The 27291-nt window shown below is 40.6% G+C and overlaps 1 long non-coding RNA gene across 2 annotated transcripts in view; it reads left to right on the forward strand.

The window, feature by feature from the left end:
- LOC108528799 (uncharacterized) overlaps positions 1–23868 on the forward strand; it is a 34628-nt gene extending 10760 nt beyond the window's left edge. For both annotated transcript variants that reach the window (XR_001885300.1, XR_001885299.1), the window contains exons 3-4: positions 9429–9539; positions 23074–23868. This is a non-coding gene — a long non-coding RNA (uncharacterized LOC108528799). The remainder of the gene's footprint in view (positions 1–9428; positions 9540–23073) is intronic.
- Positions 23869–27291: the final 3423 nt, after the last annotated feature.

Raw genomic sequence — 27291 nt, forward strand, 5'->3', positions numbered from 1 at the left:
AACCTATTGAAATAAAAAATAAAGATAAATTTGCATAAATAAGAATACATATATGTCAATAAACAAATAAATTCAAATTAAAATGTATGATTTTCTTCCTATTAAGTTAGCAGATTAAATGGTAATACACAAATTTTTCAAGATTTTATATGAAAGAGGGCCCACAAATTCTGTGCTAATAGAGATATATTTGTCTTTTGGTAGTATTTAATCAAAAGTGTTAAGCATGGTAGTATTTAATCAAAAGTGTTAAACATATATCGTAGTAGACAGATTCTTCAGGTGGCCTCCATAACCCCACATCCCAGTGTTCATGCCCTCGTGTTATGTCCTCCACTGAAGTGTTACTAGACCTTTAGCTTATGTCTAGCCAATAGAATGAATGAAGCAAAAGAGACAGAATGTATGTGATTACATGAATAACTGTGGAGCAGAACTGTTCTGTCAGTTTGGCCTGCTCACTCCAAAACTGCTAAGGGAGAGAAAAATAAATTTCTAGCCTATGTAAGCCTCCATACACGGGGTCTCTGTTATGGCAGCTGAGCCCAAATCCTGACCAATGTAAGAGGTTAAGGAGCTGCTCTACAACACGTTGATCTCTCTTCCTACACCTTATTGTCAGCTCATGGTCTGAAGTTTGCTTTTAGTTTCCAGCATCACGTATCTCCTGATTACTCTCTTTAAAGGTACAGATATTGGATTCATCTAATAGTCCTCCATACGTTTTGAGCCCTAGAGGTTTTAGAACACTTACTGGAACTTCAAGGTAAATTGAATCTATCTAGCTGACTACTACACTTCTATGTTTTCCACCCAAATAATTTCTTTTATTATTTTTTATTTTGAGGTGGAGTCTCACTCTGCCGCCTAGGCTGGAGTGCAGTGGCGTGATCTCGGCTCACTGCGACCTCTGCCTCATGGGTTCAAGCAATTCTCCTGCCTCAGCCTCCTGAGTAGCTGGGATTACAGGTGTGGGCCATCACACCCAGCTAATTTTTGTAATTTTTTTTTAGTAGAGACGGGGTTTCACTATGTTGGCCAGGCTGGTCTTGAACTCCTGACCTAAGGTGATCTGCCCCCATTGGCCTTCCAAAGTGCTGGGATTACAGGCATGAGCCACCGCACCCGGCCCAGTAATTTCTAAACACATTTGTTCAGTAATCTTGTACTTACATATCCTTACTCTGAAAGACTGAATCGGAATGATTGGTTTGCTCAACAGCATTGAGCAAACACAGGCACAATCCCTCTTATTCTGGCTGATGCAAGCAGATGCACCCTCGTTTGGAAAGGTGCATTGTGTGACAACAGTTCATAATAGATAGGATTTGATGATGGCAATGTCTGCAGCTGTTGGCTGTGAAATTTCTTTTTAAGAGAGTAGTTATAATTTAGGCCAGAAGTGTAAGACTATTGCAATTAGGGAGGTGAATTAAAAAGTTTAAATTACCTTGTATGGCATGGGGTCTGTATTCCCAGCTATCTGTCCTCCCAGTATGGTGTAAATCACCATGTCTAGATCAGGAGATGGTGCACTGGAGACTCAGTCTTGGGGAGCATACGGGGAAGGAAGAGAAAGGGTGGATCTGAACTTCGTTAGCTGGCAAATACAGTTCTTTTCTTGGTCTCCCCGGAAATTCATAAGCCAAACAACAAGCAAGGTGGAAAAGGCCAGTTTCCAGCAGAAGCCATGCGTCACAGGAAGGGCACATACATAAGCAAAGCTCAGGTTTGGAGCAGTTCGGTGCGTGGGTCAGTGGGAAGGAGGGGACTGGTGTTGCAGGAAGACACAATGGCTTTGCTACACACCATAAGTGTAGTTGTGGGCCGCAGAGTCGCTCGTGTCATTTTGTGTGCAGTAATGAAGCCTGACGAGAGGTCTCCTGCTTGCAGATAGCAGGCTGTTGTCCTAAAAATGCAAACCATTGCCTCGGGCCATGGAATCGGGAACAGGCAGAGGACAGAGGCTCCGGCTGGGCGCCCCACGGCTCGTCCTCCCTTCAGCACTCGCGACTTGGATGTAGAAAGCTGGTCTTTACCCTTGTACATAAGGACACAGAAGGAAGATTTTTTTTAAGGTGTCCCAGAGACCAACGGCTTTAATCCGGATTTTTTGCAGAGAAGATAGAGGATGAGGGATGCCTACCAGCAATCCTCAAGCCTCCTGTGTTTTCTCATGCAAAATAAGCTTTTGAACTTGAAAGTCTCATGTTCACCTCCTCCCCCAGTGTCTTCCCCCGCAACACCCCCATCCTTTCTTTTCCTCTCTGTAGAGTAAGAAGGCTGTCGCAGCCACCTTTGGCAAGGCTTTTTTTTGTAACAATGGTTCATTAATATTCGATGGGGCAGGCATGGCAGGAGATAGCAGGGGTTCATGACCTGGAGGGGGCCTGGCACTGCAGACCTTTGGAAGTTGCCAGCGAGGAGGAAGCCCCTCTGCCCAGCTCTGGATGGGCACGCTGGGGCACTGCTCTGAGAAGCTGCCCTATATTCCAAGGCCGGTAGAAACCAGGCCTGGTCTTTGGTAGCTCTGCCTGGGCCTGAGTTGGCTATGCAAAGGGAGTCGTCCCTTTTTACAGTGTTTGTCTGTTTACTGTTTGTTTTTGTTTGTTGAAATGTTGCCTTCCTGCTTCCCAAGCAGCCTGCTGGTCCCAAGGCTGCAAAGATGTCCTTGACTCTTGAAGCAGGCAATTTGTGAGTTCTAACCTTGTTCCCCACTCACTCTGAGGGACTTTATCACCCACCATCTACATTTCAGAATCCCTCCTTCTCCCTCATGTCAGTCTCCTTGGAGGCACACCTCTGAAGTGGGGAAAAAATGCACTTTTCCTTGTGTTTTCAGGCATCTATTATTTCTATGGAATTCTTGACAGACAACAAAGAATTAAAATAAAAAAAAAACTGTCGATTTTCTGCTGTCAAGGAAACAAGCTGTTCTCCCCATTTAAGACTCCCTTGGTAAGCCTGGTGAAAACTTTATTAAGAATTGATGAATACATTCAGTCTCTCACAAAAGTCACCTGGAGTCATTTCTAGAACAACACGCTGAGGGGAGAGCTTGCTGAATCTGTGATTGTGAGTGCCGGCTCTAGTGAGTGACCCTGGTTTTCTGAAAGGCCTGGCAAGGGGGACTGACCAAAGCCGCGTCTCCACGCGAGGATGCCACTGTGTCTCTCCAGGAGGAGGACAACACAGACATCCACAGGGGCGAAAAGGCAGGACACCTTTCCTCATCCATTTCAAGGTCCATGGCTGCTATCTCTGTAACAAAAAAAAAAAGACAGATGAAAAAGGGAAAAGCATAACAAATTTGTTTAATCAAAGTTTTATGTGACACAAGAGACTTTACACATGAAGACCCAAGGCCTAGAAAAAACTATATTTTTATGCTTAGGTTTCATGAAGGATGGACGACCATGAAGAAATGTGATTGGACAAAAAAGGGTCTTACCTGATGGTGACACATTGGAGGGAACTTAGCGAGGCCTGTGTGTTCAGATTCATCTTGGCCTTCCTGTGTGGCCTTCCTCCGCCACTCCACCCCTTACCCTAAGGTATGGGGTAAGACCCTTTTGGAATGAGGGTCTTATGGCCTACTTTCATGGGAGGTAGGTTAGAGAGTGACCTCTGTAGGTTTTGCAGCTTGCTATGGGGGAGAGAAGTTCTAGTTTGTATGATCTGCTTTGGGGGGAAAATGGGAGAAGGAGAAAGGAGGGCAAGAGAAGTTCAGAGAGAATTTTGTGCTTCTGAGGCCCTGCTGATCCCCTTGTAGAGTACTCAGCAGACTGAAGAGCCATACTTTGGGCTATCCTGTTCTAAGCCCCAAAACCTTGCGACTGTGTGGCATTGGGTAGTTCATAAGTCCTTCTGCACAAACCACCACAAGTGGTTCACCAAAAACCCTGACAGTAGCTTGGGCACGCAGAGCACAGGGGAGGCACAAGAAGATAAGGTGGGAGGCAGCCAGTCCGCTGCCCTGCTAAGATTTCAAGTACAGGACTGAGCCTGTATCCACCTCTCTCTGAACTTCTCTATCTTGCTTTTGCACATTTCTCTCTTGATTCGTATTACTCATTTGCTAATCATTTTTTTAAAATTCCACTTTCCGGTGAAATTCAGCAGGAAATTCAAGCTTTTCACCCGGCTGTGCTCATATCCTCACTGACTCTCTCTCTTCTTCTTGATTAAGAGCCAATCTTTCCACAAACCACTCTGATTTCAGTACAACTTAGTAAAACTGAACTGTCACCTCTTTGGCAGTACACTGGTTTTCAGAGTACTGGTTTCAGATTTAAACTTTGTTCTCTTAATTGAACCTCACAGCAATCCTGTGAGGTAGGGATTCTCAGCATCGTTCTCAGGTAAGGCAGCTTTACTCAGGCAACTGGAACTTTACTTTCTTCTTGGTAGTCCTGCTTCTCCACCACCCCCAGGCATTTGGCTGGCAAGTGGGGCTTGTTCACAGATGCATAAGACCTGTTTTCTGTTTCTATGAAGCCTGTAAACCAACAGATAAGCTATGATATCTACACAAAAAATATAATTAAAGGTAGAATTGCATTCCTATGAAAAGAATATGAGCAAATCATTATATTATTTCAGAGAAGAGAGATTATTTTTGGTGGAAGAAATATGTTTGAGTGGTTGGCCAAAGGTGGCCTTTTACATCACAGATACCTGGGCTGAATCAGCCTCACTATCTGTTGGCTACTGACTTGGGACAAGTTATTTAACTTCCTTGAGATTTAGATTCCTCATCTGTAAACAGGTGTGTTAGACATACAGCATTTCCATGGGGATTAAATGAGATAATGTGTGTAGCTTACTGAGCCTAACACAGAGTGAGCACTCAATGAATGGTAGCAATTATTGGAAGACTCTCCATGCATGAGGACTTTGACTGCTAGAAATAGGACAGATGGCATTCTGATAAGGGAAGACCCAACTATTTAAGCTTCATATTCTAAAAATGCATTGTGATACAAGTCCTCTTGCAAACCAGGTCATTACCAAGATAGTTAATTTGACTTTGTAAAATACACCTGGCAGGGGAGGATATTGGCCTCAAAATTAAACTAATGCCACAAACAGGGAAAAATGTCTCCTCTTCGTTGTTTGGACAAATGTATTACGCTGACGACATCCATGGGTTAAGATCCTTAACCAAGATAGTTAATTTCCCCTACCAGGTGCATTTTACAAAGCACTGTCATTTTTTCATTTAAGTCTCTCTATGATGGCTTGGAAGGTTGTTGTTATCTTCTCTGAATAGGAGAGAAAATAGGAGCCCTGAGAGATGAAAGAACTTGCTCTTGATTATACTCTTAGTAGCCATGCTACATTCTTTTTTCTCATTCCTGCTCAAGACTTCTTTCCTTGAGCCCATTTTGTGTCACTTATGTTTATCTAGCACTAACAGTGTACCAAGCATTGCTCCAAACACTTTGTAAATGTTAAGATATTTAATCCTCATGCATCTCCTTGAAGTCAGTCCAATCATTATCCTGCAAGTGAGGGAACTGAGGCACAGAGAAGGTAAGTAACTTGCACAAGTTTTCATAGCAGTGAGAGGCAGAGCTGGATTCCACCCCAGCTAGGCTGGCTCTGGAGCCCACATGTGGGACCACTGATAGACTCTTCCCACGAAATTGCATGTCTCTCGGGGTATGCTCTGCTCTGTGTTCTACAGTTTCCCTTATATGATGGCTTCTGCCTTGTTCCAAACTGAGTAAGAACCAGCCTGAGGCAGATAGGTCGTCAATAGGTCCTTGCAACACTGGGAAGCTCCCCTTGGCAAGGAGAGGGCAACTCGCTGCTACACTGTAGCATATTCCCAGGCTCCCTCTGATCAGGAGTGATGTGGCTGAGAGGCTGCAGGAGTTAAGGTGCTGGGGCAGGTAGGGTGGGGGGAATGTGAGATTTGCAATAAGCAGACCAGGGTGGAGACCATGTAGGGCTGGGCACTTGCTCCTTTGGAACCTACAGCAAATCACTGCAACTTTTTGGTTTTAGGTACAATAGCTGAAAAAATAGGGGCAATATCAACATTTTTTTTCACCTGCCTCACACATTGTCCTAAGAATAAAATAAAGCAGTGAGCAAATATGCAGTTTGGAGACTTTAAAGGATATACAAATATGAGTCACCCAGAGGACTCAAACTATTTTTAATGTGAAATATAAATCCTGATTTGCCTAATTGGCTAGAGTGGCTAGTGGGAATAATTTGTTTCTATAACTGAACCCAGACCAGATCTCTAGAGACCAACTTTCTTTTAACCAACATTAACTTTTTAATCCATTGAGTTATCTGCACCAACACCTGAGTAGTGAGTTTTAATGACTGTATCACAACCCTAGACTTAGGAGAGAATCTTAACCCATGGATGTCATCAGCTTCTTACATTTGTCCAAGCAACAAAGAGGAGACATTTTTCTCTGTGGCATTCGTTTAATTTTGAGGTCAATATCTTCCCCTATCAAGTTAAGGTATAGAATGAGGTCACATTGATTTCAGTGTCCAAATTACAATAACTACATTTTCATCCAATTTCTTCCTTCCCTGTGGTGTTCCATGAAAAACCCAAGCCTCTCAGGAACTGAAGCCCAAAGTGCTTAGTCATCCGAGATATATATTATCTTACAGAGGAAGAAACTGGAACATTTGTTCAGACTGCAGAAGAGCCGCTTTCTCTGCTGCCGTTGCTGCTATCAACAGTAAACACTAGAAGTTTAGGAGCTGAAGTCCCATTGATTGACAGACTGCTCTGTCAAGACTCTATGGAATCAGTGGTAGTTTCTCAACATGTGCTTTGGGGAAGAAAGCAAGACAACTTATCTGAGGTTCTCTATATTCCAGGAGGCCTGAACCTGCAGCATTAGATTCCCCAGGTGAGCAGCTGACTCAGTTCTCACACCTGCTGCCATGCCCTCATTCTGGAGTGACTGTCAGAAGGTGATTGAGCCTCAGCCACCTGGCCTAGGGCCAGTCCTCCTCTCCAACAACCCAGATCCTGGAGTTGTGTGCCTGGTTTTGGACTCTGCTTTCCCTCAAATGACTTTCCCTCTAGAGAGTCCTTTCATCTCTCCTGCAGGCAGCATCTGTTGGATTCACTAGTCCAGGATTAATCTATGGCCAGAGGGCCACATCCAGCCTACTACCTGTTTTGGTAAATAAAGTTTTATCAGAACATAGCCACGCTCATTGCTTTACATATTGTCTGTGGCTGCTTTCTTACAGCAGAGTTGAGTACCTGTGGCCCACAAAGCCTAAAACATTTATGTTTGTATATTAATAGATGTCTATGGCCCTTAAAAATGCTATGATGATATTGCTTATCAAAGATAAATATTCTTGTTCCTCTTGTTCCTATTTCTCTTCCTCCTAAAAGATTCCATAGTCAAATAAATGGAAAGATGTAAATGAATGCAGGTGGGAGGGGTGACTCCAATCATCAAAAGCAACCATGCTCCGGGTTCTTGTCAAACCAACAACAAAGATTCTTTTATACTCTTTTCCTAGAGCAATGATTTTTTTTTTCCCTCTAGAGCAAGGATGAGCTCTAAGTTGGCCTGATGTCTTCACTCCCAGAAATATAAATAGGTAGCAAGTTTTAAATAGAAAAGAGTTCTGACTCACCAGTATCCCAAAACACACTCCCAAGGATAGGAAGCTCTATAATAGGGCACACCCAATCGTAAGGCCTCTTATAATAAATAATAGTACTAGTAGTGACTTCAGGTGACTTTTTGGACTCTCAAAAGATAAAGAGAATGAAATCAGTCCTTCTTGAATGGTTCCGTGGACACTAATCATTATATTGAAGACCATTTGTGAGACAAGGCTGGGTTTTAAATAGTGTTAGATTCGTGTTGACCTAACTGATTGAAAATGAGAATATTCACAATATAGTTTGGCTTTTCCTCTCTCCCTTCGAAAGCCTTGTTGTACAACAGCCTGAGCTAAACATGCTGTGTCAATCTCATTTTTTTTTTTTTTACATTTCCCGGGTGTTTTCTTCTTAGATCATGCAACAACCCTGTCATTATTTTAAATATTTTTGCCTGTAAATTGCAGAATACTTGATCTGATTTTAATAGGACCCATGTGTGAAATCCTTTATTTTTTTTTAATCTATCGTTCTGATTCTTTCTGCTCTTTAGTACAGCACAGCTTGGTAGCACTAGGTACGTCTTGTTGAAAGTATGTCCATAAATATGTCCCTTGCAGCATGGAACAGCTTGTTAAATTGGCAGTCCTCAGCAGTTTGCCTAGAAAAGTTTGCCTCACTTGCGATAGTCCAAATGTAGGGCAGAACACAGCGTAACTTTTTATCTAATTTTACCAATTGACATATTCTTCAAATTTTTAACTACCTCGTGCCTTTTCCTTGCAGTGCTACCAGTTGACTTTAAAGTGGCTAAATGTTCTTACAATGGTTCAGTGTGGGCAGGAAAATTACCCTTTATTACATATTAATTTGGGAGCAAATACTGTAACTTAATATAGGATGCTAAAGTCACTGTGGGAGAAGTGTTTGGATAGGACTGAGGCCACCAATATCTATTTCCGAGGGGAATTGGTGCTGTTCTCCATCATGACAAGGGTGGGGCTCACCAATTTTAGTCTTATAAATTTTACTGATATACTCTATTGATATACCCTTCTTAGTGGCATCCCATTAGGGGAATTGATATACTTTGATATTTTACTGATGTATCGATATGTTCTGATTTTCATCTCTCCAGTTAGGACACTTCTACTTGCTACAAGATGTGTTAGCACAACAGACCCAAATGACCCCAATGTCATTCAGATCTTTGTTGGGTTATCTGCGGGCTAGAGACAGCCCGCATGGACCTCTCAGTCTGTTGTGATTTGGTCATGCTGTATTTAGACTAAAATGTAGAATCGAAAACATAGAAAAGTATAGAAGTATAGAAGACATAACAAGTATAGAAATTCCAAAATTCAATGTCCCAAGGATGAGCCTTCAATGTCACAGCCCTTTGCCCACTTCTTTGGGAGGAGGCTGGGTTCTCTCTCTCTCGTTATGTTTGTACCACACAGGCAGGCAGCACCACCTTGGTCTCCACACCTCAGGACTCCAGGAAATCCTCCCTTGTCAGCATGTCATCATACTTGCTCAAAATTTGTCAAGCTTTGTCCTCAGGGAAAGCAACACAACAAAACAAGTCGTAACAAAACCCGTATCAGAATATGGCGTCTGTGTAGGGACTTGGGGATCTGGGCAGAGGAAAACATAATGACTGTGTGCTCAGAGTCCCTATCTTGGTGGCCACACTTCTAGGTGCTTCAGGGTAAGTGACCTGAGGAGAAGGCATTTTCCATGCTTTGCTCCTGCCTACAGATTTTACCACACGGTAGGGGATTTACCTGTCTCTGAAGAACCTAGTATTATATTTCAGGAGCAGTTTTTGAAGAAATCCTTCTCAGAAACGTTGAAGTACAAGGTGGACATTGCAGAGATGTTGCCAGAACTTTCTGTCTCCTTCTCAGATGTGCTTTCCTGGCTGCAGGTAGGTAAGGATCCCTGAATTTGGATCATTTCAGTTTTACTGGAATTAAGTATGTGAGACATATCACAACCTCTTATTTTTAAGGTGGGATGGGGGAGTTTATATGCCACAACTCTGTCTCAAGATTAAGAGACAGAATCCGAAGCTTCTGTCACAGTATTGCTCAAAAGTTGGGGCCTGAGCCTCACTTACTTCAGAAACGTCTTGGATAGTTATTATAAATGCACATTTGTGAGATCTACTTTGAACTCACTGAATTAGAGTCATTAAGGTACAATCTAGGTCCGGGGTCCAATCTTTTATCTTCCCTGAGCCACATTGGAAGAAGAAGAATTGTCTTGGGCCACACATAAAATACACTAACACTAATGATAGCTGATGAGCTAAAAAAAAAAAAAAAAAATTCACAAAAAAACTCATGTTTCAAGAAAATTTGGGTGGGGCTGCATTCAAAGCTGTCCTGGGCTGCAGGTGGCCCATGGGGTGCAGTTTGGACAAGCTTAATCTGGGTGGTTCTAATACACATGAAAAAACTGAAGCCGCCACATTAAATGTACTGTGTTCAATACATTTTTTTGAGTGAACAAAAAGCCAAGGGAATAAAATGAAATTATTAAATCAAATAAAGTACATTATTTTATTATTAAATGTCCTTCAGGCTTTATGTTGATTTAACCATGTTAAAACTGTTAAAACTGTGACCAGAGACATTCTATCCTGTGGAACAGTGGCTGATACTTGAAAGAAAAAAAAATCTCTTGTCTGGCGTCTTGAAGAATATTTTCTTATACTCTTGGAGGGGTCTGTAAAACACTTATAAAATAGTTATCCTGGATTATTTTCTCTTTTTTAATGAAAAAATTAATTGTTGCCAAAAGCTATTTGCTGGAATTGTGTAAAAATGTTTACAGATGCCTTAGGAAGAAAACAGCAGAATGTGGAACTAATTGTGTTGATTCAAGATAATTATGAAACACAAATGACCATTACTTACAACAAGTCCCCGGATACTTAGGGTTTGACTCCAGGGATCAGGCTCAAACAAAGAAAAAAAAACAGTAATATATTTGTGTGGTAATATTCAAACTAACAAATGCTCTTTCTCCAAGTTTATAAAGCTCTTTGGTGACATTTCAATATCCAAATTATATAAGCTATAATGTAACTTAGATAGCTTTTTATAACTAAGAATTTTTTTTTCTAATTTCAAAGGAGCATATTGTTTTTCAAAAAATCTTGAATTCATATCACTTTAACTCCTGGACATAAGAGGTGAATGAGTGTTCCATTTTTTCATTTCCAGCTTCTTTTTTCAGCAAAAAGTGAATATGTAGGTATGAATTATTTTGATTTCTTTTCCTGCCTAGATTGTTAGGGACATTTCACACCAGGATTAGAAGCAGAAGCCCAGAAGAGACTTCTGGATGCTACAGGATGTGTTGGCACAACAGACCCAAACGACCCCAGTGTAATTCAGATCTTTGTTGGGTTATCTGCAGGCTGTCTCCAGCCTGCATGGACCTCTCAGTCTGTTGTGATTTGGTCATGCTCTATTTAGACTAAAATGTAGAATTGAGAACATAGAAAAGGCCAGAAGCTTCTAGAGGGAATCACCACCAACAAAAAATGCTAGAGGACTGGACATGATTTTAACTTTCTGTTGAACAGCCATATGAGAAGAGAGTATCTTCCACCTTTATAGGAAAATAGCTTTCACTTTTACATTACTAATTGAGAGAGAAGCTGCAAATCAACATATAAAGCCCCAGACCAACACTGTCTAGTAGAAATAGAAGGTGAGTCACAGACATAATTTTAAATATTGTACCAGCTATTTTTTAAAAAAATAAAAAGAAATAGATGAAAACAACTTAATATATTTTATTTTACCTAATATTTCCAAAATATCATTTGAACATGTAACCGATGTAAAAATTATTAACAAGATATTTAATGTCCTTTTTTATTGTATTAGATCTTCACATCTCAATTTGAATTAGTCACATTTCAGGTGCACCGTAGCCACATGTGGCTGCCATATTAGACAACATAACCCTGGACTATCAGTCTTTCATCAGCATGTGAGTTCCTTAAGAGGAGCTCTTCTGAAGGATGAATTTTTTCAAAGGCAGTGCACCGTTGTCATTTATGTTGTGATTTTGGGGCTTGGCGCTGCCAGTCTGGCAGGTGATGAGTGTCTGGAAACAGAAGTGAGCATGGGGAAGCCTGCTCTCCACTGATGTTTGTTAAGGGTGCCCTTGGGTTTGCCCAGACTGCAAAGGTTGAACCCTTCCAGAGTGGTTATTACTTGTCCAGTTGCTGCATTTTACCAAGTGGAGTTGTCAGACACAGAAGTTTGCCTTGTTCTAGGCTCTGCTGTACTTTTGGACCACTGGATGGTACTTTAAGATGTCTTTACAGGATGTTCATCCCTCTTTGCTTGTGACTGTCTCAATTCAGCTTGCCATTTAGCAGCTGCTTATGCCTTCCCGGTCAAAGATGCTGAGCCATTGTAGTCCCATTCCCAGCTCTCTGTGTTGATTGGTAAATAGAGAGACATCTCAAGGAGCAAGATGTGACATGACAAATTCAAGTTTCACAGACAGAGTGTAGGTTGAGCCACACAGCTCAGTTTTCAGTTTTTCACCTCAATCTGGAATATGCCACATCAATATTGTCTTATTGCCCTAGAAACTTACCAGCTTTCTTGGACAATTTAATTTTACTTCTGGATTTCAAATGCAAAAATTTGTTAATCATACTTCCTAGTTTATGGAACCATATCATTGGTCTGCACAGACTTCTTTCTTGACCAACTAACTGACTGGCTCATTTATATGCCATCTATCTATCTGTCTATCATCTATGGATCTATGTACCTAATGTCTATCTATCTATCTATCTATCTACCTATCTATATCTATCGTCTATCTATAACTATCTATCATCTATCTCTCTCTCTCTATCATCTATCTATAACTCTCTATCATCTAGCTATGTATCATCTATGTATCTATGTATCTATGTATCTATCTATCTATCTATCTATCTATCTATCTATCTATCTATCATCTATCTCCATTGTCCATTATTTCTTCCATCCATCCATCTTTCTACATATCTCATTTGATCCCCATTTCTCAATTTCTCACTACCATTTCCATTCTTCCTCCCACCATCATCATTTTAATCTATTTGATGATATCCTTCTGTTTTCATGTGTTCTTGTAAAACATTTGATCATGTATTTTAACTTCCACAATTATAATTATGCTGGATAGCTCATTCTATTTTTTGGCAGTTTTATAACTTTATTTGATGATCAGTGGCTAGTTCTCATTCACATTGACTTTCTGTACATTTTGAAAGTGATAACAGGCATGTAGATAACTAAAGTGCAGAGCTTGTTTAGTGAATCTTCATCCTCATTAAGTTTTCTGGGGAACCCAACATGGATATGGTATGGGAGATTCCTTATTCCTTTGGCTCAGGCAGCTTTGTTGAGCCTGGTATCAGTGCACACATCTGGAGTTCCCCATCTCTTTCATGGAAAATTTCCATATCTCTTTGAGTGCCCAAGGGGCACACTTCTTGAAGTCCACTTCCTGTATGTACTTGTGAATGTTGATGGTGTATTCTTGGGTCACCACCTCTGATGGTGGAATGGCCCTTCTCACAACGTTTCTTTGTGGGAGCCATTCTGCTTGGCCCATTTTGGAAAAGAAAGCTCTATTTTCTTTTATTGTTCTGACCTGTTGTTTCTAAGTGCTATCCACGTAGCAGTATGAACATCCAGTCCTTTGTTTCCAGTTGCTGAAGAATACTTTATAGTGGCATCTACCATGTTTTACCTATTCACAAGTGACAGACAACATGATCACCTCCCACTTCCCAGCAACACAAACTGATAAATGTTATGGAGCATGTCTCCTAGTGTGTAAGAATATTTTTGAGAATCATATCCAGGAACGAGATTACTGTGGCATAGGGAATATGACACAGTACTTAGTTAATAGGTAATTCAATGAATTCTGTTAAGTACTACCAGGTTGTTCCCAGAATGTCTGCAGCAGTGTATATTTATTGTTTCTTTTTCCTTTCTTTCTTTTTTTCTGAAACAGTGTCTCACTCCCATTGTCCATGCTGAAGTGTAGTGGCACAATCTCAGCTCACTGCAACCTCAACCTCCTGGGCTCAGGTGATTCTCCCACCTCAGCCTCCCAAGTAGCTGGGACTACTGGCACATGCCACCACACACAGCTAATTTTTTGTATTTTTAGTAGAGATGGGGTTTTGCCACATTGCCCAGGCTGGTCTCAAACTCCTGGATTCAAGTGATCTGCCCGCTTCGGCCTCCCAAAGTGCTGGGATTACAGGCATGAAGTACCGCACCCATCCTATTCTATGTATATATCAACAGACACATACAGAAGGTTTCTATATCTTCATATGCCCCCAAATGATGACATTATTCAGCTTTCCCATTTTAATCAACCTAATGAGTTTCTTGAACTTTATCTTACTGTCGTATTCAAGCACATGGTAAAAGCATAAAACTGGGAGGCCAAACTGGGTGATAAAGCCAAGTTTTCTATTCCCTTTAAAAAACATTTGACCTCATGCTGATTGCTATAGTAAGAGAGGAAATAAAGTCACTAGTGTCATACTTTAGAAGGACAACAGCCTAGAGAGTGAAATATATCATCACAAGCAAGTACATTTGAACAGTCCCAGGAAGTCTGTTCTTGGTCTAGGTTGGCCTTGGGAACCTGGGAGACTTCTGAGGATCAATCAATTCTAGGGGAACCTCAATACTGATAAAATGTCTAAAACCAACTTGCTTTCTTCCTTCTCCCGTGGATTCCTAGATAACTCAGGAAAGACTGTCTATGAGTACATTGATAGGATGAGTCAAAGAAAAACAATAAAATGTTGAAACCTGATGGGCTCGAGGAAAGAACCTAAATAGTAAGCTGTCTCTCAGGCACTGCAAGAGTGGTCGACATGAAACAACAGTGTGCAATGGGGCACTGTGGACTGGACCAAGATCTAGGTCAGTGTAGATATTCGAGAGGGTCTAGTCTGGTGGCAGAGGCATGGTAGGACTCTCCAGATGATGGCTATTCCAAAAGCCATAGGGATGACCATCTCTGAGGAATCTTTCTATTTTGAAGGAAGATGTAATTGTTGACTAAAGGCATAAAATAGAATTCCAGACCATCTAAGTCAATACTGGCAAGAGCTAGGCAGGGCTTAAAGGCCCAGCCAATTGGACTAGATCTCAGAGAACCTGGTTGCTAGAATTGAGGTAAGGTCTAGTTTTAAAATCTGAAAAAAAGTGAATGGTCTTAGAGAAGATCTGGGACCCAAAGACCTTTAGAGGACTCAGAGCCCACCCCAGATCCCAGAGTGATGAACACAAAGATTTTACCAAACTACACATCACTGGCTGGTAGAGCTAAACCTAGTAATACAGATCCTCTCTTGGCCAAAGCAGCTGCGAGCCTGGATGTGGGTGCACCTGCTGGTCTAAACTCCTATTGCCTAGAGTTGAGGGGCTGGAGAAGACAGAGACTGATTGAAATTCCTGAGATTCAGAGTCAATGAGCTTCAATGCCCCATTGTCTGGATTCCCAATTTGGCTCTGAAAATCCTTGCAAATATATTCCAAAGTCTTTAGATTTTCCTGAAAGGTCCATTGTTTACTTCTGTTAGTTCTGATATTTTAAAACTTTCCTTTCTCTCACCAAGGACTCTCTAGATTATATCAGCATGTCCCTGCATAGGTGGGTTTTTCTGGTGGGTTTTTCTTAGAGTCAGCAGACAGTTAAAAAGGTTCTCAAAAGGAAGAGGTGAACCTAAAACCAGGTGAACAAGCACCACTATAGTAAGAGAAGAGTGGGGCGGGCGACTGTGACTCCTATACATTGTCCTGACCAAGTACACTTTGGTAGTGGCCTTTTGAATTTCATGGAATGAGCTGGATAGAGATCAAGTGACTTCACGTTGCTCTTTGGCCAGGCTTCAGCCATGATTGTGTAAGCTGTTTTATGGACTCTACATGGAATGTACCAAGGGGATCTCTGCATCATTTTAAATAATAGCATCATTATGTCCATGCACTTAACAAACTTTCACAAACATTTGTTGCATGAATGGATAAGTAAATGAATGGCAGAAGAGAGGGATGTTGACTCATGCCATGTAAAGACAAGAGGGAGGCTGCTATTCTGTAATGTGAGTAATAGTGGTTATGAGAAGACAAGAGAACTGAGTCCAAAGACAACAAATTAGTAGATATGTATAATCAGAAAAAAACAAAATTACAAATGACACAATTTATCCACATATTCTTTTAGAATTAGGTTCTAATTCTTTCAGAATTAGGTTCATTGTAAAGTAATTTCAGAAGTGATTTTACACAGTTGGTAAACACTGCTCTGTGGGGTTTTAAGAGAGTCCTTACTCCTTGAGCAAAGGCAAAACAAGGTCACTTCACGGTTTGTTACTAATATTGGGATTTCTCTCCACTTACTCACCCCTCTGGAAGATGACTTACTCACAGAGGTGGCTGGAAACTATTCTATTTCCCTGATCAGTTCTGTAAAGCCTTACGAATGCCTGCAGGAAATCCTAACCCTCCCCTCCAGGCTTTGATCACTCCTAGTCCCGAAGCCGTAATGAGGTCTATAGTCCTCAGGGCCTGAGCATGGTCCTGCCCTTCAAACTCAGGCACCAGCTGATCCCCAGCTGAGGATGCTGGGGGAAAAGTTCACTGTCAAAGGTGAATGGGGTTAAAGATAATATGAGCCTGAACATCCACAGGGATAGCAGATCATGTAGCAAGTAATAATTACACAAGCCGTTACCACTGTGTGGACAGGAAGAAAGAGCCAGAGATGAGAGATGTTTGCCAACCTGATTAAAAATAAAGGACTGAAAATACTAGATTGTGCCAAATGTGTGAACATTAGAGGAACACAATCAAGTTAGTACCACTGAAAGGTTTACTTGACGAGGATGGCACATTCTGGGGTCGGGGATGCAGTGGGCTGAGGGTGGGGCTTAGTCAGAAGCTCCTCACCCCTCCTTTTACCCCTATATGTTTGGGGGCACGCTGAGAAGTGCAAAACCTCCATCCAGGCAGAAATAAAGCCAAGAAAGGGGTTTCTTCACGAGCTTTCCTCCATTGTCTGGTTACTGGGAATGCAGTTTCTTCAGGCTTCACTGGAAAAGTAACAGAAAAGTAGAGGCTACACCACAGCCCAACCAGCAAAGAGCAGGTTGGTCTGAGCTCTTCTCTGCTACACTTCCCAGGCTGTGACTCTGCCTCGGGGAGCTATGCTCAGGGCTGGAAGATTCCTCCTTTGCCTTGTTTCCTCGCATCCTGAGGAATTAAGGGATAATGCCGACTTTCTGCTTTTAAAGATTGGCCAGTATTTTAATTAGTTCAGATCTCTCTGACTCATTCCACATAAAGAAATAAAAAAGTAGTTGAGTGGCAAATTAATCTCTTCTCATGGTTTTACCCTTATAGCAGATATTAGTCAAGGTTTTTAGAAGAACGGGATGATTTTTGTAAACAAACAACACAAGAGTCATTTCAGGTGAACATATTCACAGCCTATTTTGGGCTGTAGATATTATAAACTGCTGATTGGGATGATGTATATCCATATTTCAGCCAAAGTAGGTGGTCAAATGCCCCCAGCAAGCAAGCCAATCAGTTTAAAAGGTTGTTGTTGTTTTTTTTTAAACTTTTTGTTTTTCTTGGACAGCAAAATCACCATCACCACTCTCCTCTACCCACCTCCCCACATTGCTTTAGCTCAGTGTCATTATTTAAATCTGATGCATAAAGATAAATCAGCATCGAGGCACCTCAATTCATTTAACCTGGCCAAAGCCCTGCGTTGTTCTAAATGCAATAACACTGTCTAAAGTGTAGCCGCTGCCTAAAATTTTAATGGGAAGATGTTCATTTTCTTGCTTATGTAAATTTTGTAAAATATTTAGCAATTTTAGGTTTTGAGATAGTTTTCCAACTATAAAATAAATAATATCTGGTTTTCAACATTTTCAGCTCCAAAATGAAATGAGAAGCAAAGGCAATATCCATTAATTTATAATTAAACTGGTTTGGAAAAGGGGAGCACATGCTAGCAGATTGGTCCTCGGTGACTGATATGCTCGCTGCCACAGAGCCGCCACCGGAGGATGATTTATTATTTTTCCTAATGTTTCTCATTCCTATTTCAGCCGAGAAGGTCACCCACAAAAGACAGAATCTGGAAAAGACAGGAAAACAGTTTGACTCTGGTTCTAGCCTTTTTCTCTTTCCTTTCACTTAAATTTCCGTATTTACAACTTACCAGTCTTAAATGTGACACTCAGCAGACACAAACTGTATTCTTGAGAGGATTAAAGGATTATTCACTTGCTAGCTTAATCAGATTAATCAGAGATTTTGAACAAGATATCTAATGCCATTCACAAGATGAGATGTGTGATCATTGCCTGTAAGTTGAATTTGACTTGACCACACACATACACACACACACTCACACACACATATACACATACATTGATTTATATGCATTATGATATTATTATTCATAATAATTATAATCATATCATCATGACCTACCTTCTAATGCCTACCTTATCTAGTGACAGAGAAAGAAAAGGCTATGTGCCTGTATGTTGGCTACTGTTAAGTTACATTTAAACTACTGTGTTCAGTATAGATAATTTGAATTTATGTTTAGAACTGCCTTTTTGTTGGCATACTATTCCAGAATCTCTGGAACTTTCAAAAAAAAATACTTCTGCTTTTTACATTCATTTGATGTAACCCCTGACATGTTAATATTACTAATTTAAATTATAATGCAATAATAATAAATATGTTTTTTGAATGTATATTATTATTTCAAATTATTGCTTTTTCATTCTTATTAGAGGCTTAAATCCTAGTCTACATTTATTTTAATAAGCTCTTTTTTTCTACAGAAACAGGAGGCGGCAAAGACCCTTTGTACTGCAGACATATTAAATCAGGATTGGAAGCAACTGTCCCATTGTATGAACTCTTATTTTAAAGCAGTCTGAGTTAAGCAGATTTTGTTGGATTTACTTTTATTTGGGTCTTACGCTATTTGCAGGATAGGCATTGTAATATTGAAAATATTCTCAAAGATAGGAAGAAGCAAAATTAAAGTGTGAGCCCTATTTGTCCACTCTATTAATCAGAATCATTTGATCCAGGAACTTCTGAGACCCTTGGGAGCAGAATTTAGATCTGTCTCCATATTGGCTTTGTGGTTCAGAGTGCAATGGCTTTGATGTTGTTGCTTTCCAGCTAGGGTCTAATTTATTTCTGGAAGTTACACATTTATTATAAAATCTTAATTAATCTGTTTAATATAGTCATTAATGTTTGCCTGGTAATAATGCTGTCTTTAATATATAAGAGCAATACCTAATACTTGAACTTGTTTAGTGTTTTATATTCTTCAAGGTCCTTTCGCAGATTTGATCCTTACAGCAATCACATGAAATTAAAAGGCATTTCAATTTGTATTTTGCAGATGAGGAAATAGATACAGAAAGAATAAGTGCTTTACTCAAGGTTAAGTGATAGGGTTAGGACCAGCATCCAAATCTTTTAACTTTGAGTCCAAATAATGACACTGCTTTTCCTGTTGTACTTTGAGGCATTTTCCCAGTTACAGTTGTGAGGTTGCATAGATCCAGCTACACTTACCCTGCATAAAAAGTTGTGTGTGTCAAGAACAGAAAACCAAACACCGCATGTTCTCACTCATAAGTGGGAGTTGAACAATGAGAACACATGATCACAGGGAGGGGAACATCACACACCGGGGCACATGGTGGGCTAGGGGAGGGATAGTATTAGGAGAAATACCTAATGTAGGTGACTGGTTGATGAGTGCAGCAAACCACCATAGCACGTGTATATCTATGTAACAAACTTACACGTTATGCACATGTACTCTAGAACTTAAAGTATAACCAAAAAAAAGTTATGTGTGTGTATGTTTTGTGTGTGTGTGTCAGAGAGAGAGAGAGAGAGAGAGAGAGAGAGAGAGAGAGAGAGATATGATATAGCTTAGTAAGTTTATAGGTGTGGTTTACAGCAATTAAATAAAATAAACAATGGTTCCCACCTAGCAGACACTGAAAACCAAAAATAGCAAACAAACGTGAACAATGAAGTCTGGTCAGTTTTCTGATCTTTGGAGCTTCAATGTGATTTTATTGCTACACTAGAGCCAAAAGTTAGCAAAGGATGAAATCACGAGCTGCCATTTCACAGCCTTTAGTGCACTCTGAATGCTACCTAACTTTTATAGCACTTACAATTTACCAGGCATGGTACCTACATTATCTCATCCAATCTTGACAGCCATCTTATGAGGTAGGTTCCTTAGTCTCACTCTCATTTTTCAGGTAGAGAAACTGAAACAGAGAATTTTAAGTAACAAGCACAAGGTCACACCGCTACCCAGGGGTGGGTGGAGCCTAGAGCTGAAGGCAGGGCCTTTGTTCCCCATCACTACAGACCTGCCTTCCTACCGTCCAGCTTGCGTTTAACACTCTGGCTGCCTTACAAAATATGCTTCCTATATTGAAACCTAATAATCTTAATGATTACGTTGTGGGTGCATTTGCAGCATTATCTTTTAACAGAAATGGTGACATTTGTTCTGATTTAATTTCATTTTCATCATGCTTTAAGGGCTTAGTATGTGCCAGATAGACATGAGACGTTTTCCCATTTGCTGAAGTTAATCCTCACTTGGGAGACCGATATTGTTTTGCTCATTGGCAGATAGAGAATATGAGGCTGAGAGAAAGTAAGTAACCTACCCAAGTACAAGGCCAAGTAAAAAGGCTGGATTCAACCCCAGCCTGATTCCATGCCGTTTGGCCTTTCTCTGCACCTTGACACCTCATGGAGGGTAGCTGGCGGGGAGGACTACACTAAGCTTCCTGTCCTAGCCTCACTAGAAGTGACCAAACCAGAACTGGAAATAAAGATGCTCAGCATTTCATATTTGCTGAATTATCTTCTCCCCATATGGGGGCCTGGAAATCTTCATGTGTCTTAGCAAATTTCATTAACATGAAGTAATGAAACCCAGTTTCCCTTTTTTTCTCCCTGGACCTAAGTAATTGTTTTCATTTTATAAAGTCACATTTTACTTTTAATCAAATGCACTATATTACATCTTATTATCTTTCATCTTTTTTGAGAGGATGGCTGTGTTTGTTGATTTGGGTTTCAATGTGTATCCCTATAGATGTTTTTTATTCTAACAGAACAGAGCAGTGTGAAGTTACAAAGGTCAGGATCATTTGTTTAACTAGGTAGGGCTAATCCCACACTGATTCCTATCTGTGCTGGGTAGAAAAATGATATACAGAAGGGAGAATGTTGATATTTTAAAAATCTGTGTGCTTAGGTGGAATCCATCATAGGCAAATGTTCAGGGACAGAGAGTTAATTGAGATAGGCATGACTATTTTTTCCTGTTTGCATCTTTACATATCATTTGCAAAATATCTTAAGTACAGTTAGCACACAGCCTATCAAATATGTGCATTTCCTTCTCCTCCCTACAAATTCCCTGATGCCCCAAAGCAAGGCAAAACAAAACAAAACAAAACACAGAACAAAAGAGCAAGTTTAAGAAAAGGAGTTTACCATAAATCTGTCCTCTGAAAACACATTTGTGTTGGATTAAAGCAACACTAAATTTCTTCCTCTAAAAATATTTGGTAGTGACTTTCATTCCGTTAAGAGTGGTTGTTTTATTTCATAGAAAATGTTAACAAAGCAGTACTATTGTGGAAGTTGATGAGTTAAATGAGGTTTACTGAAAAAAAAAAATGAAATCAGCCTGTTAAACACATTATTAGCTTCTATCAAAATATCTCCTGGAAAGGTCCCTAATGTGTACACAAAACATGTGGAATAACTTTTGGACTTGTGTTTAGGAAGTGTCTTGGCTCAGTAACCTTTTGAGGAAACATGGCTATGTGAGATGCTTGTTCCTGTGTGTGTGTGTATGTGCATGTGTGATTGTGTGTGTGTCTGTGTGTGTGTTCACAGTGGGATTTCTCATAGTTGTCTTTTTTTTTTTTTTTTTTTACAACGACTCTGTTGTAGCTTATCCTGCATTTTCAATAAAGGCTGATACTTCTGAAGAGTCAGGCCTTTGAGAACTGGTGTGCAAGAGGTTATGGCGTGGTCATTTCATGGATTGAGAAATCCTATTCCATTTTAACCTAAACCATAAGGGATTGTGTGACTGTCTTAGCAGGTTCCAGGATCACTCAGATTTAGTGTCTGAGCAAAGATACTGGATTTAGGTAACTGCAATCATTGGTTAATGTGGCAGTTATTCTAAATGAATGACCCAAATAGGCGAGACTTCAAGGTTATGGGTCAGTGGAAACCTTTCCCTGGTTTCCACATACAGCTGCTCACTGGTGGGGGCTTTCCCATACAGCCAGGGTGTGTGTGTGTGTGTGTGTGTGTGTGTGTGTGTGTGAGAGAGAGAGAGAGAAGCGAATTCTCAGCTTGGATGTATTGTTAATTTTGGAGATGGAGCCCTGGAGGCAGAGGAGGTGGGCCTCTTCGTGAGTCTGCATATGAGTCAGCTGGAGCTCTGGAAATGTCCTATATCTTGGTCTGGATGAAATATTTATATGTAAAAAACAAAATGTGTATTTAAAATGTATATGCTTTACTGTATATAAATTATACCTAAAAATCAAAAAGTCAAGAATCACTTTCTTTACAACGAATGTGTATTATTTTGGCAGTATTTATTTTTGCACATGTTACAGTTCCACTTCGGGTTCTTTTAGACCTCTTTATGAATCCCTGACAGCGAGAGGCAGTGGTGGTTTGGGAGAAAGCACTCATTTTCACAAGCAGTCCCAGATCTGTTCAGTCCGTGCTCTGAGCCATGTGTGCTCAGCTCTCCTGCCTACTCCCAGCCCTCCCCATTATGTCTTTTTTCCCAACAGAGAGTTTACTAAAAGGAATTTTTCAAAGTTCCACTGTATTGGGTGTTTCCATTCTCTTTCAGAGTCCCCAGCATTTAAATCCTTCCCTGAACCCTTATGCTTTGACACACAGGTGGTCCTGCTCCTGGGATTATTTCAGAAAAACAACACTGAATTTTAAAATTTGTAAAATGAACCGAAAATCCTTAAATGAAAAAGAATGAGGCCAATACAATGGAAGACATAATCTCAATGACGAAAAATAGGATCATGTTGCTTTATTTCCAAGCAGCAGCCCCTCTTGATCTCTTAAAAAAATCAACACATTAATGATGCATTTGCAAACAAACTTGTTTTTACCTAGTGCTGACAGTCAGGCAAGCAAGGGGTTAGAGAAAAGAAAGGAAGGCAAGGCCAGGGGATTGCTTTGCTGCACTGTCTTGGTTTCCCGGCCTCCGCTGATGGAATTATTGTTTATTTTTTTAATTTTCAGAGGTGGGCCGATGACAGCTGAAGAAGACTGTATTTGCTGAGGAGCAGCATGCTGGTCGAGAGGAGCAGAGCTCCTGAGGGAGACCTAATGGTTCCTCTCCTTCCTGCACGGAGATAAAGACTTATAATAAGCGTGTATGTTCACCATCTGGCTCTGCGCATGTGGTCCTTATGGAGGGGAGAACAGCACAATCTGTAAATGATCAGGAGCCATGGCGCTCTCTCCAGAGAATCCACGATGCAATCAAGGTGACAGATGGCATGGCCACTGCTGTGGCCTCATGGAGAAGATCAAAATCACCTTCAATAAACTCTGACTGAAATGGGCATGAGCACCTCAAAAAAGTCAGTTTGTCAGTCAAACTGCGACAGCAAGCTGCATTGGGGAAACGCAGCGGCCAGCTCTCTGTTTTCAATCGTTTCCGTCTGACTGGGCCTGAACTATGATCTTTCTCAAATTGTCCTTTCTGTTTAGCTGAAGCAGGCCAGCAAATTGCCAGATTCATTGCTTTATTGAAGAAAATTGAAAACACGATGTCCTCAATTCCAGGGACGCACAGCTGGCAGGTGCTGGGACACCCAGGCGCAGAGAATGGACCCCGTGTCTTCAGCCCAAGTTTGCCCAACTTTAGGCAGATTTTTGGATACGAAAATAAAATGCAAATGTGTGCCTGATCTGAAAAGATGAGCTGGCAATGGTTATGTAAAGGGTATTAAGTGTCCAATAAATGTTTGTAGAATAAATATGTGGTTGAAAAGAGGAAGAAGGAAGAAAGGGGGGAAGGAAGGAAGAAGGAAGGACAGGAACTCCTAGTGTCATTGATACTATGTATTTTAACAGCAGGCTGCTGCCTTGATGATGGAACTGATATTTGTTTCCATTTCTATGCATATGGGTTGCATATGGGTTTCTGTGGACTTGAAGCCTTGGCCATAAGGTTGATGAAATACCGATATATTGTATTGTCCTTGTTAAATTACATAGAATTGCCAGGAGTCAGCAAGTTTAGACAAATTTTCATTTTGCCTTTCCCCATCAAACTGAAAAAAATTCAAAAGCTCCAACTGCTCGTAAATCTAGAGAGAAATGAGTAAAAGTTACTTACAGTAGGAGAAAAATTTATACTACTGTCTTTTGAGAGGTAAGGGTTCTGATTTCAGGTCAAAGATGATGGATCTTAATGAAATAAACCTCTCCCCCTCCTCCTCCCTCCTCCTCCCTTGGCAGAGTTCCACTGTTGTTCTTCCTCCTGAGCTCCAGGAAATGTGGATGGAAAGCAAAAGTCGACTTTCCCAACCTTGTGTTTCCCCCACGTACCCAATATCTGCTATGTGATACCGATGTTTTATTTACAAGTTTGCGAGGGGACCTCGAAATTCCAAATTCCCATTGATTTTCCTGTTTGAAACAGTAATCTGGTGTTGCCTACTTGCTTCATTTAAAATCCAAATCCTAGTCCTGCCTTATCCCCATCCTCCACATGGTGAATTATTTGTTTGACAGTTGAGAAATATTTTATTGTTGTGTCCTGGATTCTTATCACGTCTTCACTCTTCTCCTAGGTGCAATCTGAATGCTAATATTTTGGTCTAGAGATTTACAAACCTAACTAAAGGGGCTTCGTCCTTAAAATGTGTACCTCAAGCAAGAACAACCATGAAAAAGGGCTCCCATTTTGAGTGATAGGAATGGCTAGCACTTTGTACAGGGACCGCTTTTCACAGGGTATAGAAGTGTAGTAGAATTATTCCACATCACAATGAAGTGTGGCCTTCCAGGAACAGAAGATGAAATTCATTCAGGAGGAAATACCCACTGAGCACTGAATACCGACTATGTGCAGGCTCTCAGAGCTGAGGAATGAGTCTTCATGAAGGGAATGAAAGTATAAAGGCCATTGTTGCAGGCACTGTGCTCTGCCCGCTCCCTCGTCCCTCAGTCCGGCTCGCCGGTGGGCAGCACTGCATCCCTATCAATACTCAGCTCTTCTGTGACACCAGGGCCCAGCGTGGGCTGGTGGGAGCATGCTGCCTGTCACACAGGAGACGCTGTGTGCATTCGTCATCTTGGCCTTTGGCTCTCTGGAATGACAGGCTCAGTAATAGACATGTTCATCAATGCCGCCACCAGGAGGGGTGGCAGGATGGGGAGTTTCTATCTTTTCGGCAGCAGTTCCTGCCCTCCAACTCCCGTCACTGCAAGGAGTGCAATGCTTCTGAAAGGCAAAAGGATCTAACTCTTTTTGTAAGGAAGAAGATCGTATGGGGAGAATCGGCGGGGTCCAGATGGTCAAGGTAGCTTACCCTGGAACATGAATGTTCTGAGACACACATCTAGCATGAAATTTAGTCATCAGAGCTTGGCTTAAATTCAGATAATTATGTTTTAGCTCTCTGTGGCATGAAGTGTTGCCTGATCGTATGCAAGTTACGTAACCATAATATTATTCCTCTCCTTTATGTCCTCTCGTTCCTACATAGTAAATTGCTTGGAGAAAGTTTCTCAGGGGAATTTAAAAATGTTTGTTTTTAAACTCTGTCAGCAGAGTTCTTCTTTTATAATGCTACATATATGCATTTGCTCTATGTATTATCCATCCATCTATCGATCATCTATTATCTATCATCTATCTATCCATTATCTGTCATCTATCATCTGTCTATCTATCATCTATCTATTATCAATCAATCAATCAATCGTCTATCACATATCTCTTCTTGGGGGAGTGACAGTTGAGTGGGAGAGGATGTGAGGATACGTATGTCTTCAGGTTACACCAGCTCTTGGAACTCACAAAGAAGAAATCATGAGAGGATGCCTTGCAGTCAAAATAAGGAAAGTAGTTGTAAAACGAACTAAGTAATTTTGAATTGTAAATATTTTTAAAAAGATAGATACAATACTGAAGAGGTTACATGAAATGTAAACACACACACACACACACACACACACACAAAGATATGCAATTTACTGAACTCAGATCTCAAAAGCATGCCAATGGCCTGAATGGCCTTGCCATAAACAATAATAAATGAAGGTTAATTTCCCAAGCCCTCTATCCACCAGGCTTTTTCAACTTCTCTTCAAGAGGACTGTGCTGTCCTATGTCAAATGAGGGAAAGGATGGTTCATGACACACTTGCATCACTACTGGTAAAGTAGCTCAGACATAGCTCTATTGATTTTGGAACAGAGAAATGGAATAGCGTTTTACCTGTGCAGCATGTTGCCATATAAGCATACACCAGTTTTAAATTGGGTATTTGGAGGCCACTACATTTTTTAGTAAGACTTCAGCTCAAAACCTCTCAGGGTCTGCATTTTGTCTGTCCATACACATCCAAATAGAAACCTGAGGGCCAGTGAGGCTGCCTCCGGCACATCGAGTACTTCCCAAGCTGCTAGTGTGTTTCAGTTCAGCTTTCAGGACTTTTTATAACCAGATTTGTGACTTAAAAAATTCCTCAGCAAAATATTTTACTTACGATATCTTGCTTATAAAGATAAATATCAATATTTTGTTCTACTGATTACTGGATGCTCTTTGTTCTATTGATTACTAGATGCTAATTTTTTTTTTTTTTTTTTTTTGAGATGGAGTCATGCTCTGTCACCCAGGCTGGAGTACAGTGGAGTGATCTTAGCTCACTGCAACCTCTGCCTCCCGGGTTCAAGCAATTCTCTGCCTCAGCCTCCTGAGTAGCTGGGATTACAGGCACCCACCAACAAACCTGGCTAATTTTTGTGTTTTTAGTAAAGACAGGGTTTCAGTATCTTGGCTAGACTGGTCTTGAACTCCTGACCTCATGGTCCACTTGGGCTGGCAGGGAGCAAATAGTTTCTGACTGCCATTCAATTCTTCCACCTTCCCTAAAGAATGGGTTGTTGATTTGATTTCAATAAATCCTCTTTGGTGAACAATCCACTATAACAAATTTCTTCTTTGGCTATAAAATTCTTTACCTTCAATATGAAAATGCTATTTCTGGGGCATTTTGAGCTGATTGTAGGGTATAATTCTTTTCTTGGGGTTCTTATAGTCAGTTACAAGCTGTTTGCATTTTTTCTTCATGATGACAGTAAAAAAAATTCTTGTGGTAGTTTTTCATAGGCTCCTGTAAAAACTTTAAAACAATGTTGTCCAAGAGACATATAATACAAGCTACAAATGTGAGCTACATGTGTAATTTTTTATTGTCTAGGAGCCAGATTTTTTAT

Source organism: Rhinopithecus bieti, unplaced genomic scaffold (genome assembly GCF_001698545.2).
Source record: "Rhinopithecus bieti isolate Rb0 unplaced genomic scaffold, ASM169854v2 scaffold_5022, whole genome shotgun sequence".
Lineage (NCBI taxonomy): Eukaryota > Metazoa > Chordata > Mammalia > Primates > Cercopithecidae > Rhinopithecus > Rhinopithecus bieti.